Here is a 17484-nt window from a genome sequence, read left to right on the forward strand (position 1 = left end):
GTTCCTAGAGAGGCTGATAGAACCTGTACGCCCTTGGATCCAGAAGCACCAAAGAGTCGGTCTGCATTCAGCCTGGCTTTTGGCAACCAGTCAGCACCAGACATCCACCATAAGTTGCAAAGACTAGAAGGTTTTGAAGGTAAGAGGTTGGCCGAACTCATTGCAGTTGCTGAGAAAGTATTCAATAATAGGGAGACCCCAGAAGACAGACAAGACTAAGGGGCTCACGGAGGCTTTAGAGAGACAGATGCAGGGACTCTCCAAAGTCCTCATAGCTGTATCAGGCAGCCCAGAGGTTAGAAGATGGGCATTGGCTTCTGGAGGCTCACCACACAGACAGAAAGCCCTAAAGCAAGGGTGAGCAATAGCCCTAGATTGCGGAAAGACCAGTGTGCCTGCTGTAAGAAGCTGGGTCACGGGAAGAGTGAATGCCCTGTGTGACAGGGATCAAAAGCAAAGGTACTGGAATTGGAAGAAATGAGTGATTGAAGGGCACGGGGCTCAGAGCCCCTCCCTGAGCCCTGGATAACCCTAAAGGCAGAGGGGAAATCCATAGATTTTTCTGGTGAATACAGGAGCACAACACTCCATTTTAAAACAACCTCTAGGCAAAATGTCACAAAAAAAAAAAAAAAAAAAAAAAAACCCTGGGAGCAAGGGGCCACAGGGATGAACTGGTATTTATGGACCACTTGAAGATCAGTAGACACAGGAAAAGGCCAGGCAATCCACTCTTTCCTGGTCATTCCTGAATGCCACTGTTGGGAAGATACTTACTGACTAAGATGGGGGCCCACATCCATTTTGACCAGACCGGGATATCAGTGACTGATCAAAGGGAGAGGCACTGCACATGCTCACCATGTCACTTGAGGAGGAATATAAAGTGTTTGTGCCCCCCCCCCAAAAAAAAAAACCAGTAAGACAATAGAAACCTACTCCAAAACTGGCTCCAAGAAATTCCCCAGGCATGGGCAGAAACTGAGGGATCTGGGCTGGCAGCATACCGCCCCCATCTAGTACAGCTGAAAGCTGGGACAATGTCAACACATGTTAGACAGAACCCAATGCCCAGAGAGGCCAAGCAAGGGATCATCCCCCATATTAAGCATCTCAGAGATCTGGGTACTTTGGTCCCTTGCCAGTCAGCCTGGAATACGCCTCTGCTGCCAGTTAAAAGGCCCGATTCCAATGACTACAGACCAGTGCAAGACTTCTGTGAGGTTAATAAGAGAGTGGAGAACATTTATACAACTGTTCCCAACCCCTACACCCTTCTAAGTGTCTTGCCCCCAGAACGGGTCATCTACACTGTGTTAGACCTCAAGGATGCCTTCTTCAGCCTGCCACTGGCCCCAGCCAGTCAGCCTATGTTTGCTTTTGAATGGATGGATCCAGAGGACAGATTTAATGGACAGCTATCTTGGACACGACTGCCCCAGGGCTTCAAAACCTCTCCTAGCATCTTTGATGAGACACCCATGAGGACTTGGGGAAGTGCCAACAAGCCCACCCCAACATCAGCTTATGACAGTATGTGGATGACCTCCTGACAGCAGCTGATACCTTGGAAGTCTGCAAGGCCACCACTGAGGGGCTACTTAAAACTTTGGGGGATCTGGGGTATCGTGTGTCAGCAAAGAAGGCTCAACCTTGCCAGACTGAGGTACCTTACCTGGGGTACATACTCAAGGGGGGCAAAAGATGGCTGTTTAAAGCAAGAAAAGAGACCATCCTGAGGATCCCCAGACCCAGAAACCTCCCAGCAACTGCTGAGAGGTGAGGGAGTCCCTGAGGTCTGCTGGGTTCACTAGGCTCCGGATCCCTGGGTTTGCTGAATTAGCCTGGCCTCTGTATGAAGGGAGTGGCCAAGGGGGTATTGATGCAAACCCTGGGTCCATGGAAAAGGCCAGTAGCCTACTTGTCCAAAAAGCTGGACCCAGTGGCTGCTGTATGGCCTCTTTGCCTCCACACATTTGCAGCAACAGCTTTATTAGTCAAAGACTCAGATGCACTAACCTTGGGGTAGACTCTTAAAGTGACCACCCCCATGCTGTTGAGAGGTCCTTAAACACCCTCCTGATAGATGGCTTTCTAATGCTTGGCTGACTCATTACCAGGCTTTGCTCCTAAACCCACCAGGATCCAATACACCCCCAGCAGTGCCCTGAACTCTGCCACCCTGCTTCCAGACCTGGACCTGGCTGGACCAGCCTCTCCATGATTGTCTGGACATCCTGAGCCATCTCCACAGGACCAGACCAGACCTCAGGGACGTCCCTTTATCAAGGGCTGAGGTAACATGGTATACAGATTCATCAAAGATGGTGTCAGGTATTTGGGGGCAGTGGTTACAACTGAGGAAGAAATCATATGGACAGAGGCCATACTTCCTGGGATATCAGCCTAGAGGGCCATCTGGTAGCTCTAACAAAGGCACCACAGTTGGGAAAGGGAAAAAGACTTAATGTCTATACTGACAGCTGGTATGCATTTGCCACAATACATATCCATTGTGCCATCTATAGGGAGAGGGGATTGTTGACTGCAGAAGGAAAGACTTAAAAATAAGCAGGAAATTTTAGACTTCTTACAGGCCATATGGCTGCCCCAAGAGATTGCTGTCATGCACTGCCCTGGACACCAGAAAGGAGAGGACCCAATCTCAAGAGGAAACAGCTGGGCAGACAAGGCAGCAAAGGAAGCTGCCCTCTAGTTGCCTATCCTACTGGCCACACCACCACAGATGGTAACACCCACATTGCCATAATTTCCAGCTTATATCGACCCATGTACAGAGAATCCACCCATGTATAAATGCTTACAAGGAGAATGGATGGTTCAAGACCCCTGATGAACAGATCATCTTCCCATCAGACTTTGCCACTCAACTAGTCTGACAAATACATCAGAGTGCCCATCTGGGAGAAAGAAAAATACAGGATCTTTTGAGAAGGGCACACCTTAAGGTTTTTTATCTTAAGGCCAAAACAGCAGAAGCTATAGGCCAATGTCCCACTTGCCGTCTCATCAATACAAAAAGTAGCGTCACAATAACTGGACACAGGGAGAGGGGAATGCAGCCTGGTGCCAACTGGGAGACTGACTTCACAGAGGTAAAAACCAGGCCTGTATGGCTATAAATATTTGCTAGTTTTTTATAGATACCTTTTCAGGATGGACTGAGGCTTCTCCAACTAAACATGAGATGGCTGTCATGGTGGTCAAGAAGCTGCTGGAAGAAATTATTGCAAGGTATGGCCTCCCTGTGCTCTTGGACTCAGATAACAGGGCTGCATTCATCTCACAGGTAACACAGAAATTAGTTACGGCTATGGGGACCAATTGGAAACTCCATTTGTGCTTGTCATCCCCAAAGTTCAGGCTAGATAGAAAGGATAAACAGGACCCTGGAGGAGACCTTAACTAAATTAACCCTTGAGACTGATGATGACGGGGTGCCTCTCCTCCCCTTTGCTCTTTACCGGGTTTGCAATTCTCCTTACACTTTAGGCCTGACCCTATAGGAAGTCATGCATGTCAGGCCACCACCCATTCTGTCTAATCTCAGGGCAGAATTGCTGGCTGAATTTGATGACCAAGGATTTCTCTCCTCCCTACAAGTTCTGTCTCAGGTGCAGAAACAACTTTGGCCTCAGCTGTGTGCATTCTATGAAAAGGTGCTGCCTCCTGTGCCCCACAGGTTCTGGCACAGGGACCTGATGATTATCAAGAAACACAGGAAAGAGACCTTGGAGCCTAGTGGGAAGGGACCTTACACTGTCACCCTGACAATGCCAACAGCGGCCAAAGTGGATGGGGTCCCCACTTGGATTCATCATTCCCACATGAAGCCTGTGGACCCACACACTGATCCTGGGACTATGCTCCAGAGGAAGCCAATCCTGGACTTTGCAGGGCCATTGCATACCCATAAGATCCTTTAAAACTGAGGCTCCAGAAAGTCACTGATCCAGCTAAATGATGGACTTGTCCCTATGCTTACTCAGCATATGCATGTGCCTGCTGGGACTTTCCAATCAGATCACCATAAGGGACCACAACCCCCACCTACCCTTTAATCTCACATGGAAAATTATCAATGCTGGCTCAGGAAAGATCCTGAACCAAACTATCCACGCAGCCCCTTTGGGGACCTGTTTTCCTGACTTATACTTTGACCTGGGGATGCTTTATGGTTGGGCTACATTACAAGAAGTCACCCATTTTTATGTTTGCCCTGGGCATGATAGAAACGAGGCTCAATAGAGACCTGCAGGGGAGTCAATGACTATTTCTGTGCTTCATGGAGCTGTGTCTCCACTGGTCATATTTGATGGAAGGCCCCAAAGGATGGGGACCTCATCCAGGTAAAAAGGGCAGGCGAACCAAAATGTCTGGGTGCTTGGTGGACTAAATTTGCTGGAGAAGGGACATGTAACCCAATATTAATTCAGTTTACTGATGCTGGTAAAAAGACGTCTGGTTGGACATCAGGAAAGACCTGGGGTTTAAGGATGTATGGCCAGGTTGGAAGACCAACAGGGAAGGATCCAGTAGCATTATTCACCCTTTGGTTGGATATTCAACCCCTCCAGCCATGAAAAAGCCCTTGGGCCTCAACAAGATAATGAGAACCCCAAAGCCTAAGAAAATAAAATCTTAAAAATCTAGGCCTAAGAAAACTAAAACATTGTCTTTGACAACCAAGTCAGCCCCCTTGAGTTTGCCCACCAATTCAGGCCTCTTTAACCTGCTAAGAGCTACTTATTTGGTTCTAAATGCCTCAAAGCCGAACCTTGCTGAGACTTGTTGGCCCTGTCTGGATACAAAACCACCTTATTATGAGAGGATTGCAATAAAGGGAAGTTATATCAGCTCTCCTGACATGCAGCCATGCAGATGGCAAAGTTCAGGCAGAATTACCCTACAGTCTGTTGCTGGGGATGTCTTTCTGTATGCTCTGAATGTGTTGCTCTGATTGATTGACAAATAAAATGCTGATTGGCCAGGAGCTAGGCAGGAAGTATAGTGTAGGCAGGATAAGGAGAGAAGAGAATTCTGGGAAGTGGAAGGCTGAGTCAGGAGTTGCCAGCCAGACACAGAGGAAATGAGATTTAAAAGCCACAGCCATGTGGCAACTTATAGATTAATAGAAATAGGTTAATTTAAGATGTAAGAACTAGATACCAAGAAGCCTGCCATGGCCATACATTTTATAAGTAATATAAGTCTCTGTGTATTTACTTGGGTCCGAGCGACTGCAAGAGCCAGGTGGACACAGGAAAACTTCTGGCTACAATCTGTAACAGGAAACAGCCTCTGTGTGGGCAAACCCCCACCTAATTATGTTGACCTCTGCAACAAAACTCAGAATCCACCAGGGATAGGATATTTAATCCCACTGGATGATGCCTGGTGGGCCTGTCCCATGAGTTTAACCCCCTGCATACATGCCCAAATTTTAAATGCTACTCAGGGTTTCTGTGTTTTGGTGCAGCTGGTCTGCAGGTTAGCTTATTTCCCTGAGGAAGAAATCCTCCATCTGTTAAAACCACCAGGATGGGCTAAATGGGAAGTTTTCACAGGCATCCTAATATCCTCCCTTGTAGGATAGGAGTCTTACCTGGGATCATCCTTGTAGATTCCTGAGAGATTCCCTTGTCTCAGGGTTTTACCTGACCCAGAAATGCCCCCCTTCCCAGTACTCTCCCCCTCTGCCCCATAACCTGCTCGCTGGTGTTCCCATTCCCACCCACCCCCAGTCCATTCACAAAATCTCTTCTATTTCCCTTTCCCAGGGAGATCCAGGTCGCTTCCCTTGAACCTTTCTTGTTATGTAGTCTCTCTGACTATGTGGATTGTAGCATGGTTATCCTTTACTTTATAGCTAATGTCCACTCACGAGTGAGAACATACCATGTTTGTCTTTCTCAGTCTGGGTTATCTCACTCAGGATTTTTTCTAGTTCCATCCATTTGCCTTCAAATTTCATGAACCATTGTTTTTAACAGCTGAGTAATACTCCACTGTGTAAATGTACCACATTTAAAAAAATTACATTTCTTAGTTGAGGGGCACTTAGGTTATTTCCAGGTTCTGGCTATTATAAATAAAGCTGCTATGAACACAGTTGATCAAGTGTCCCTGTGGTATGCTGAGCACCCTTTGGGTCTATGCCCAAGAGTGGCATTGCTGGGTCTTGTTGTAGTTTGATTCCCAGTTTTTTGAGGAACTGCCACACTGATTTCCGAAGTGAGTGGCTGTCCAAGTTTGTACCCCCACCAGCAATGGAGGAGTGTTCCCCTTGCTTCACATCCTCTCCAGCATGAGCTGTCACTTGTGCTTTTGATCTTAGCCATTCTGACAGGTGTAAGATGGAATCTCAGAGTTGTTTCAATTTGCATTTCCCAGATGAATAAGGATGTTGAACATTTCTTTAAATGTATCTCGGTTATTTGCAAGTCCTCTGTTGAGAATTCTATGCTTAGATCTGTACCTCATTTTTAATCTGATTATTTGGTTTGTTGATGTCTAGTTTCTTGAGTTCTTTATCTATTTTGGAAACCAGCTCTCTGTCAGATGTCAGAATATCTTTTTCCATTGTAGGCTGCTATTTTGGCCTATTGACAGTGTCCTTTGTCTTATAGAAACGTTTCAGTTTCATGAGGTCCCATTTATTAAATATTAATCTTATGTCTGTGTTATTGGTGTCTTGTTGAAGAAGTTGTCTTCTGTGCCAATGCATTCAAGGCTATTTCCCACTTTCTCTTCTATCAGATTCAGTGTATCTGGGATATGTGCTGAGGTCTTTTATTATCTACTTGAACTTGAGTTTTGTGCAGGGGGATAGATATGGATCTATTTGCATTCTTCTAGATGCAGACATCCAGTTGTGCCAGTACCATTTGTTGAAGATGTTTTCTCTTTTACATTGTATAATTTTGGCTTCTTTGTCAAAAATTGGGTGTCCATAGGTGTGTGGACCTCTGTCTGCATCTTTGATTAGATTTCATTGATCCACCTGTCTGGTTTTTTGTTTGTTTGTTTTGTTTTGTTTTGTTTTTCAAGACAGGGTTTCTCTGTGAAGTTTTGGTGCCTGTCCTGGATCTCACTCTGTAGACCAGGCTGGCCTTGAACTCACAGAGATTCGCCTGGCTCTGCCTCCTGAGTGCTGGGATTAAAGGTGTGCACCACCACCGCCCGGCCTGTATGTTTTTATGCTAATACTATGCAGTTTTTATTACTATGACTTTGTAGTAGAGCTTGACATCAGGGGTCATAATACCTCTAGAAGTTCTTTTATTGTGCAGGATTGTTTTAGCTATGTTGAGTTTTTTTGTTTTTTGTTTTTTTTCCTATAAAGTTGAGTATTGTTCTTTCAAGGTCTGTAAAGAATTTTGTTGGTATTTTAATGGGAATTGCATTGAATCTGTAGATTGCTTTTGGTAAAATGGACATTTTTACTGTTCCCCCTACTGATCCATGAACATGGGAGACCTTTCCATCTTCTGATATCTTCTCTAATTTCTCTCTTCAAAGATTTTAAATTCTTGTCATACAGGTCTTTCACTTACTTGGTTAGAGTTATACCAAGATATTTGATATTATTTGAAGCTATTATAAAGGGTGATTCCCTGATTTCTTTTTCAGCCTGTTTATCATTTGTATATCAGCTCTCTGTCAGATGTGGGGTTGGTGAAGACCTTTTCCCATTCTGTAGGGTGTCATTTTGTCTTATTGACCATGTCCTTTGCCCTATAAAAGCTTCTCAGTTTTAAGAGGTCCCATTTCTTAATTGTTTCTCTCAGTGTCTGTGCTACTGGTGTTATATTTAGAAAGTGATCTCTGGTGCCAATGCATTCAAGACTACTTCCTACTTTCTCTTCTATCAGGTTAAGAGTAACAGGATTTATGTTGAGGTCGTTGATCCACTTGGACTTAAGTTTTGTACATGGTGACAGATATGGATCTATTTGCAATCTTCTACATGTTGACATCCAGTTATGCCAGCACCATTTGTTGAAGATGCTTTCTTTTTTCCATTGTATAGTTTTGGCTTCCTTGTTGAAAATTATATGTTCATAGGTGTGTGGATTAATGTCAGGGTCTTCATTTCAGTTCCAATGGTCCACATGTCAGTTTTTATGCCAGTACCAAGCTGTTTTTTATTACTGTAGCTCTATAGTAGAGCTTGAGGTCAGGGATCATGATGCCTCTAGAGGTTGTTTTACTGTACAGGATTCTTTTGGCTATCCTGGGGTTTTGTTTTTCCATATGAACTTGAGTATTGTTCTTTCCAGGTCTGTGAAGAATTATGTTGGGATTTTGATGGGGATTGCATTGAATCTGTAGATTGCTTTTAGTAAGATTGCCATTTTTACTATGTTAATCCTACCTCTTTTGGCTATCCTGGGGTTTTGTTTTTCCATATGAACTTGAGTATTGTTCTTTCCAGGTCTGTGAAGAATTATGTTGGGATTTTGATGGGGATTGCATTGAATCTGTAGATTGCTTTTAGTAAGATTGCCATTTTTACTATGTTAATCCTACCTATCCATGAGCATGGGAGATCTTTCAATTTTCTGACATCTTCAATTTCTTTCTTCAGGGACTTAAAGTTCTTGTCATACAGGTCCTTTGCTTGTTTAGTTAGAGTTACCATAAGGTATTTTATATCATTTGTGGCTATTGTAAAGGTAATGCATGTCTGATTTCTTTCTCAGCCCATTTGTCATTTGTATATAGGAAGGGTACTAATTTTTTTTTGAGTTAATCTTGTATCCTGCTACATTGCTGAAGGTGTTTATAAGCTGTATCAGTTCCTTGGTTGAATTTTTGGGGTCACTTATGTATGCTATCATATTGTCTGCAAATAGTGAAAGCTTGACTTCTTTCTTTCCAATTTCTACCCCTTTGGTCTCCTTATGTTGTCTTATTTCTCGGGCTAGAACTTCAAGTTCTAATTTGGATAAGTATTGGGAGAGTGGTCAGCCTTGTCTTGTTCCTGATTTTAGTGGAATGGCTTTGAATTTTTCTCCATTTAATTTGATGTTGGCTGTTGGCATGCTGTAAATTGCCTTTATTATGTTTAGGTATGTTTCCTGTATTCCTGATCACTCCAAGACCTTTATCATGAAGGGGTGTTGGATTTTGTCAAATGCCTTTTCTGTGTCTAGTGAGATGATCATGTGGTTTTTTTCTTTGAGTTTGTTTATATGGTGTATTACATTGGCGGACTTTCATATGTTGAACCACCCTTGTATCCCTGGGATGAAGCTTACTTGATCATGGTGGATAATTGTTTTGATGTGTTCTTGGAGTCTATTTGCCAATATATTTTTTTAAAACTACTTTTTGTTTTGTTTTGTTTTTCAAGACAGGGTTTCTCTGTGTAGCTTTGCGCCTTTCCTGGAACTTGCTTTGTTGACCAGGCTGGCCTTGAACTCACAGAGATCCACCTGGCTCTACTCCTGAGTGCTGGGATTAAAGGTGTGAGCCACCACCGCCTGGCAGCCAATATTTTATTGAGTATTTTCGCATCAATGTTCATGAGGGAGATTGGTTTGTAGTTATCTTTCTTTGTTGCATCTGTGTTTGGCTTGGGAATCAGGGTAATTGTAGCCTCATAGAAGGAGTTTGGTAATGTTCTCTCTGCTTCTATTGTGTGGAACAATTTGAAGAGTATTGGTATTAACTCTTCTTTAAAGGTCTGGTAGAATTCTGTGCTGAAACCATATGTTCCTGTGCTTTTTTTGGTTGGGAGACTTTTAATGACTGCTTCTATTTTCTTAGGGGTTATTGGTCTATTTAAATAGTTTATCTGGTCTTGATTTAACTTAGGTATGTGGTATCTATCTAGAAAATGATCCATTTCTTTTAGATTTTCCAGTTTTGTGGAGTACAGATTTTTGAAGTATGACCTAATGACTCTCTTGATTTCCTCATTGTTTGTTGTTATGTCCCCCTTTTAGTTTCTGATTTTGTTAATTTGTATTTCTCTCTCTTCCTTTTAATTAGTTTGCATAAAGGTTTATCTATTTTCTTGAAAAATGATTTCTTTGTTTCATTGATTCTTTGTATTGTTCTCTTTGTTTCTATTTTATTGATTTCAGCCCTCAGTTTGATGATTTCCTGCCATCTACTCCTCTTGGGCATATTTGCTTCTTTTTGTTCTAGAGCTTTCAGGTATGCTGTTAAGTTGCTAATATGAGATCTCTCCAGATTCTTCATGAAGGCACTTAGTGATATGAACTTTCCTCTTAGAACCACTTTCATTGTGTCTCATAGGTTTGGATATGTTGTGCATTAATTTTCATTGAATTCTCAGAAGTCTTCTCTCTCTCTCTCTCTCTCTCTCTCTCTCTCTCTCTCTCTCTCTTTTCTTTGACCTAGTAGTAACTCAGTAGAGAGTTGTTCAGTTTCCATGAGTGTAGGTTTTCTGTTGTTTCTGTTGTTGATATCCAGTTTTAATCCATGGTAATCTGATAAGATACAGGGAGTTATTTAAATTTTTTTGCATCTATTGAGACTTTCTTTGTGGCCAAGTATATGTTTAGTTGTGGAGAAGGTTCCATGAGGTGCTAAGAAGAAGGTATATTTTTTTGTGTTTGGGTGAGATGTTCTGTAGATATCTGTCAGGTCCACTTGAGTCAATGTTTGTCAGATCTATTATTTCTCTGTTTAGTTTCTGTATGAATGATCTGTCCATTGGTGAGAGTGAAGTGTTGAAGTCTCCTCCTATTATTATATAGGTTTTGATGTGTGATTTAAGCTTTAGTGATGTTTTTTCTTTATAAATGTGGGTGCCTTTACATTTGGGGCATAGATGTTCAGAATTGAGACATCATCTTGGTAGATTTTTCCTTTGATTAGTATGAAATTCACTTCTCCATCTCTTTGGATTAATTTTTATTTGAGGTCTACTTTGTTAGATATTAGTATAGTTATACCAGCTTGCTTCTTAGGTCCATTTGATTGGACAATCTTTTTCCAACTCTTTATTCTGAAGTAATGTCTATCTTTGATGTCGAGGTGCATTTCTTGTATACAACAGAAGGATGGATCTTGTTTTTGTATCCATTCTGTTAGCCTGTGTCTTTTTATTAGAGAATTGAGTCTATTGCTATTGAGGGATATTAGAAACCAATGATTGTTAATTCCTGGTATTTTGTTGATGTTGGTTGTGTGTGTGTGTGTGTGTGTGTGTGTGTGTGTGTGTGTGTGTGTGTGTGTGTGTGTGTGTGTGTGTGTGTGTGTGTGTGTGTGTTTCACTTCTTTGATTTTTACTGGTGTGGAATTATTAAATATTGGATATTTACTTGTATGTCTGTGTTTTCGTGGGTGTAGTTAACTTCCTGGGATTGGAGTTTTCCTTCTAGTATCTTCTGGAGGGCTGGATTTGCAGATAGATAGTGTTTAAATTTGACATTGTCATGAAATATCTTGTTTTTTTCCATCTATGGTGATTGAATGTTTTACTGGGTATAGTAGTCTGGGCTGGCATCTGTGGTCTTTTAGAGTCTGCAGCACATCTGTCCAGTCCCTTTGGTTCTGAGAGTCTCTGTTGAGAAGTTGGGTCTGCCCTTATATGTTACTTGGCTTTTTTCTTTTGCTGCTTTTAATATTCTTTCTCTACTTTGTATATTTAGTGTTTCGATTATTATGTAGTGTGGGGATTTTCTTTTCTGATCCAATCTTTGGTGTTCTGTAAACTTCATGTACCTTTATAGGCATGTCTTTTCTTTAGATTGAGAAAATTTTCTTCTATGGTTTTGTTAAATATATTCTCTTGGTTTTTGAACTGGGTTTCTTCTTCTTCTATTCCTATTATTCTTATGTTTGGTCTTTTCATAGTGCTCAAGAGTTCCTAGATGTTTTGTGTTAGGAACTTTTTAGATTTAACATTTCCCTTGACTGATGAATCTATTTCCTCTGTCATGTCTTCAACATCTGAGGCTCTCTCTTCTCCTGTATTCTGTTGGTGATGCTTGCATCTGTGGTTCCTATTCCCTTACCCTGATTTTCCATTTCCAGGATTCCCTCAGTTTGTGTTTTCTTTATTGCTTCTATTTCCATTTTCAGGTTTTGAACTGTTTCCTTCACCTGTTTGTTTGTTCTTGGCTTTCTTGACATTCTTTTAGAGATTTATTGATTTCATCCATTTTTTTTGTTTGTCTTTTCCTCAATATCTTAAAGGTATTTTTTAAAAAATTTCCCCTTGAAGGGCTTCTATCATCTTTATAAAGTTATTTTCAAGGTCATTTTCTTGTGCTTCAGCTGTGTTGGATTGTTCAGGTCTTGCTGGGCTCTGGTGGTGCCATGTTGTCCCTTCTGTTATCAATTGTGTTCTTACACTGGCATATAGGCAACTGGATTTGGGATGATTATAGGTCTAGGTATTGATTCCTATGTTTGTCTTTGTTGGATGGGTGCTTTGTTCCTTGGTTTATCTTTCCTCTCTGGTCTTCTGGCCTAAATGGCCAAGGGTTCTGGTGACTAGTGAGTCTTCAGATCTGGGGTTTTGGGGGCCTGTAGTCCCTAGATCTAGCCTGACCTCTGGTAAAGTCAAGTTGTAGAGCAGAATGTGGCCTCCTGGCAGGGAGGTAGTCTGGGGATGTTGGGCAGCCCTAATGGGGTTTGGTGGCCTGTGGGTGGTATTTTACCTGGGGTACCTAGGACCAGTCTGGCCTTTGGTAAAGCTACCAGGTCTGTGGGCCCTTATGTGGAGCACAGGGGAGGAATTGATTGCTCTGGATTTGTTTGTTTGTTTTGTTTTTTTTAGATCTCATATTTAGTTAATTGACCCCCTCCAGGGTTGTGAACCACAGCATAAGAAACCTTGATATAGGGGACTTTTCTCAAAGGTACACACTGTGAAAACAACAGTGGTATAGAAGCATGATGATACCTGGTGCCAGGCACATGGGAGGTGCTACTTGCCAGTGGTTTAAATTTGTTGGGTTTTCTTGATCCCTTATAAGGATCATATAATCATATCATGTTAATTGACCCAAACATCACAGATTTTTTTTTTTTTTGAGCTGAGGATCGAACCCAGGACCTTGCTCTTGCTAGGCAAGTGCTCTACCATTGAGCTAAATCCCCAACCCCAGGTTTTTTTCCCCCACAGGATTCTCATCTTTAAAATAGAATTGGTCATAAAAGTTAACCAAAAATGCACTTTTATTCAAGTGGGTAACAGACATGAACAGGATGTCAGCATAAGTAAAAATGATGAGTAAAAATAGTATAACAAAACAATGAATGTGGGTTGGAGAGATGGCTCAGTGGTTAAGAGCACTCTTCCAAAGGTCCTGAGTTCAATTCCCAGCAACCACATGGTGGCTCACAACCACCTGTAATGAGATCTGGTGCCCTCTTCTGGCATGCAGGCATACATGCAGGCAGAATACTGTATACATAATAAATAAGTCTTTAAAAAAAGAATGTTAATTTAGCAAATCATAGACATTTTTAAGGTTGGACTGGCAAGATAACTCAGATTGTCCTCTGATCTACACACACACACACACACACACACACACACACACACACACACACCTACACTACCCACGTGATAAATTAAAATGTTGTAATAATTAAAAAATGGTAAATGGCTTTTTTTTTTTTTTGATTTTTTGAGACAGGGTTTCTCTGTGTAGTTTTGGAGCCTTTCCTGGATCTCACTCTGTAGCTCAGGCTGGCCTAAAACTCACAGAGATCTGCCTGTCTCTGCTTCCCAAGTGCAGTTTTTTTTTTTTTAATTATAGGAAAAAAAATAGAGACAGGGTCTTGCTATGTATCTCTGGCTGTCCTTGAACTCAGAATCCTCAGGGCTGGGGAGATGGCTCAGTAGTTAAGAGTACTGGCTGCTCTGCTGGAGGACCAGGGTTCAGTTCCCAGCTCCCATATGACAGCTCATACCTACATGTCACTTCAGTTCCAAGGCTTCTGACACCCTCACACAGACACACAGGCAAAACATCAATGAACATAACCATAAAAATAAAATAAAATAGGGCTGGAGAGATGGCTCAGAGGTTAAGAACTGACTGCTCTTCCAGAGATCCTGAGTTCAATTCCCAGCACCCACATGTGGCTCACAACCATCTGTAATGAGATCTGGTGCTCTCTTCTGGCCTGCAGTCATACATGCTGTATACATAATAAATAAATAAATAAATAAATAAATAAATAAATAAATAAATAAATAAATAAAAGAACTTAGAGTCCTCCTGCCCCAGGTCCAGTCTCTTGAGTACATTAACATGTCCAACTTCCGCTTACTTTTAGCACTGAATGGTCCTGTCTTACCTGGAGTTCTGTCACACTTTCCCCACCATGATGGGCCGTCTTCCTGACACCATGAACCAAACTAAGTTAAAGTTGCTTCCGTTGGGCATTATATCACACTGGGGTGAAAAAGAACCCACAGAGGACTGGAAGCTTTCCACTGTAGATGTAGATTAGTTTGTTTCTCCTCATGGCTTCACTTCAATCTTCCTTATTTAAAAACATTTATTATGCTGGGCAGTGGTGGAGGCGCACACCTTTAATCCCAGCACTCGGGAGGCAGAGGCAGGCGGATCTCTGTGAGTTCCAGGAAAGATGCAAAGCTAAACAGAGAAACCTTGTCTCGAAAAATCAAAAAAATGAAACAAAACAAAAAACCAAGTAGCCAAACAAACAAACAAAAAACCCCCCAAAAATTATGATATTATTTATTTATGTGTATGTATGTGTCACTGTGTGCATGTATGCACACCTTCATGATCGTAACCCTGGAGTAGGAAAAAGGGTGTGAGATCCCCTGGTCTGGAGTTATGGGTGGATGTGAATCACTTAGCATGGGTGTTGGGAACTGAACTCACATCTTTTGCTACAGCTCTGTGTATAGTCCTGGCTGGCCTGGAATCCTATGTAAACCAGGATGGCCTTGAACTCACAAAACATCTGCCTGCCTCTTCCTCCCAAGTGCTCAAGGGATTAAAGGTGAGAGCCACCATGCCAGGCAAATTTCATCAATTTTTGTCTGTCCAAGAGAAGTGTGTATTTTTCTTTCATTTATCAGGGGTACAGAATTCTTGGTGGGTGATTTTTGTCTCATAGCATTAAAAACATCTCTCTAGTCTTTAATCTTTCTACAGTTTTAAAATAATATAATCTTATTTGTTTCCTTGGGTGAGAACAGTTCTTTGACGTGTTTCACAGGCAGGCCTCGTGCTCCAAATCCTCCTGAATTAGCCTTTCCGGTGCTCCAAATCCTCCTGAATTAGCCTTTCCGGTGCTCCAAATCCTCCTGAATTAGCCTTTCCGGTGGCTGGTACAGGCAGGCCACCCTGTCCACCACCAGCCACCCTCTGCATGTCCTGAGAATTCTCATGTAGTCCTCATGTTTGTTTCTCTGTAGGAAAGCTTTTATCTTCAGCTTGTTTTCCTTCAAAAACTTTTTTTTTTTTTTTTAACAAAAGATTTTAGGTAGCCCAGGCTTGACACAAACTCACTGTGTAGCTGAGAATGGCCTGGAACTCCTTTTCCTCTAGTCTCCAGCTCCTGAGTTGTTGGACTTTGGTTCACATCAGAAGGCTGAGGAAGCTGGAGTCTGACATTAGTATGGGGGGACAACAGTAGAGATACACACGTTCACCAGCAAGAAGCAAAGGGCAGGGGCTGTGGGACTCAGTGGGTGAAGGCGTTTACTGCCAAGCCAGATGATCTGAGTGTGATACATGGAACTCACACAGTGGAAGGAGAGAACTGACTCTCTGCAGGCTGTCCTCTGACCTCCACACATGAATCAGGATGCAAGTGCCCACACATATACACCCATGCACAAAAAAATGTAATCTAAAAAATTAAAAGAGAAAAAAGCAGCAAAGACAAACAGGTCAATTCAGTTCTGTATAGCTCAATAAAGTGTCATTGTGCATATACACCATATTTTCTTCATCCATTTATCTGTTGACGAGTATGTAGGCTGATTCCATGGGCTTGCTATTGTGAATAGAGCCACAGTAAATGTGAGTGTGAAGAGGTTTCTGCTGTATGCTAACAGGTCCCCAGTTGATATAGCTGGATCATACAGTAGTGTTATTTTCTGTTTCAGGAAACAATTTATGGAGTCTAGTGTGGCACACTCTTGTAATCCCAGAATTTAGGACATGAAAGCAGAAGGATCAGGAATCCAAGGTCATTCTTAGCTACACATAGCAAAATTGAGGGCAGTACAGGCTACAAGAGGAACCGTCCCAAAACCCTTAAAACAGACAACAAAAAAACGAATAAAAGAAACAACAGAATTGGACTCAGATATGGCAAGAATAGTGGAATTACCAGAGCAGGAATTTAAAATAACCATGATGAATATTCTAAAGGCTCTATTAGATAAGCACACAACACAGGAAGTCAGGAGAGTGGCCTGAGAAGACAGATGGGGTTTTAAGAAAACAGGAATGGGTTTCCTTGGGGTTCTTACTCTTGAGCTGGACACACACACACACACACACACACACACACACACACACACACACACAAAAGAGCCCAAATCAAGATCTAGCCATATCATTTTGAAGCCACAAGAAACAAAAGGTGAAGGAGTTTGGGTGTGATAGTACATACCTGTAATTGCAGTACTGAGAACTGAGTACATGAACTTCGAAAAATGTAAATGTCAGGTTTACGGAGAGACCGTGCTGTAACAGGGCCCCAGACCTTAGTAGGCCAGCAAGACCTTAGCACAACTGACTCCACACAGAAGTAGCATTGAGGCTAGTATGAGATGTCTCAGCCAGATGCCTGGTTTGTGCCCAAGTAAATCCAAATCAGAGAGCCCTTACGCAGGAGGGGAGAGAGCAACACCCCAGTGAACTCTGGGGAAACTGACTCCACCAAGATCCAGCCTTCTGGGGGAGGATAAATGTCCTTGCTAGACACGTTTTCAGAGTGGGTAAAAGTATTCCCCACCTGAACTAAAACTCTTGTAGCTAAAAAGTTCCTCCAGGAACTGGTCCCCTGATTTGGCCTTCCCTTAGCAATGACTTGGCTTGCATAGCGAAAACCTCTTGTCATATGTGGGACCTCAAAGCCCACCTGCAGTGACACACTTCCTCCAACAAGACTACACCTACTCCAACAAGGCCACACCTTCTTCTTTTTTAAAAAATATGGAACGCTTCACGAATTTGCATGTCATCCTTGCGCAGGGGCCATGCTAATCTTCTCTGTCTCGTTCCAATTTTAGTATCTGTGCTGCCGACGCGAGCACCAGGCCACACCTCCTAATAGTGCCATTCCCTGTGGGGCCATTTTCTTTCAAACCATCACATTCTACTCCCTGGCCCAAAATGCATTCAGTCCAACTTGAAAAGTCCCCATAGTCTGCCACAGTCTCAGATTTATTTAAAAGTCTAAAGTTCAAAGTCACTTCTGAGATTCATGCAATCTCTTAACTGTAATCCCTGTAAAATCAAAATAAAAAAGCAA

At 42.3% G+C, this 17484-nt stretch overlaps 1 non-coding gene across 1 annotated transcript; it reads right to left on the bottom strand.

The window, feature by feature from the left end:
- Positions 1 to 17159: 17159 nt before the first annotated feature.
- LOC118595060 lies at positions 17160 to 17266 on the bottom strand. The gene has a single exon (XR_004946438.1). It is a non-coding gene; the product is annotated as a U6 spliceosomal RNA (small nuclear RNA).
- Between the last annotated feature and the right edge of the window lie 218 nt (positions 17267 to 17484).

The sequence above is a fragment of the Onychomys torridus genome, chromosome 13 (assembly GCF_903995425.1).
Source record: "Onychomys torridus chromosome 13, mOncTor1.1, whole genome shotgun sequence".
NCBI lineage: Eukaryota > Metazoa > Chordata > Mammalia > Rodentia > Cricetidae > Onychomys > Onychomys torridus.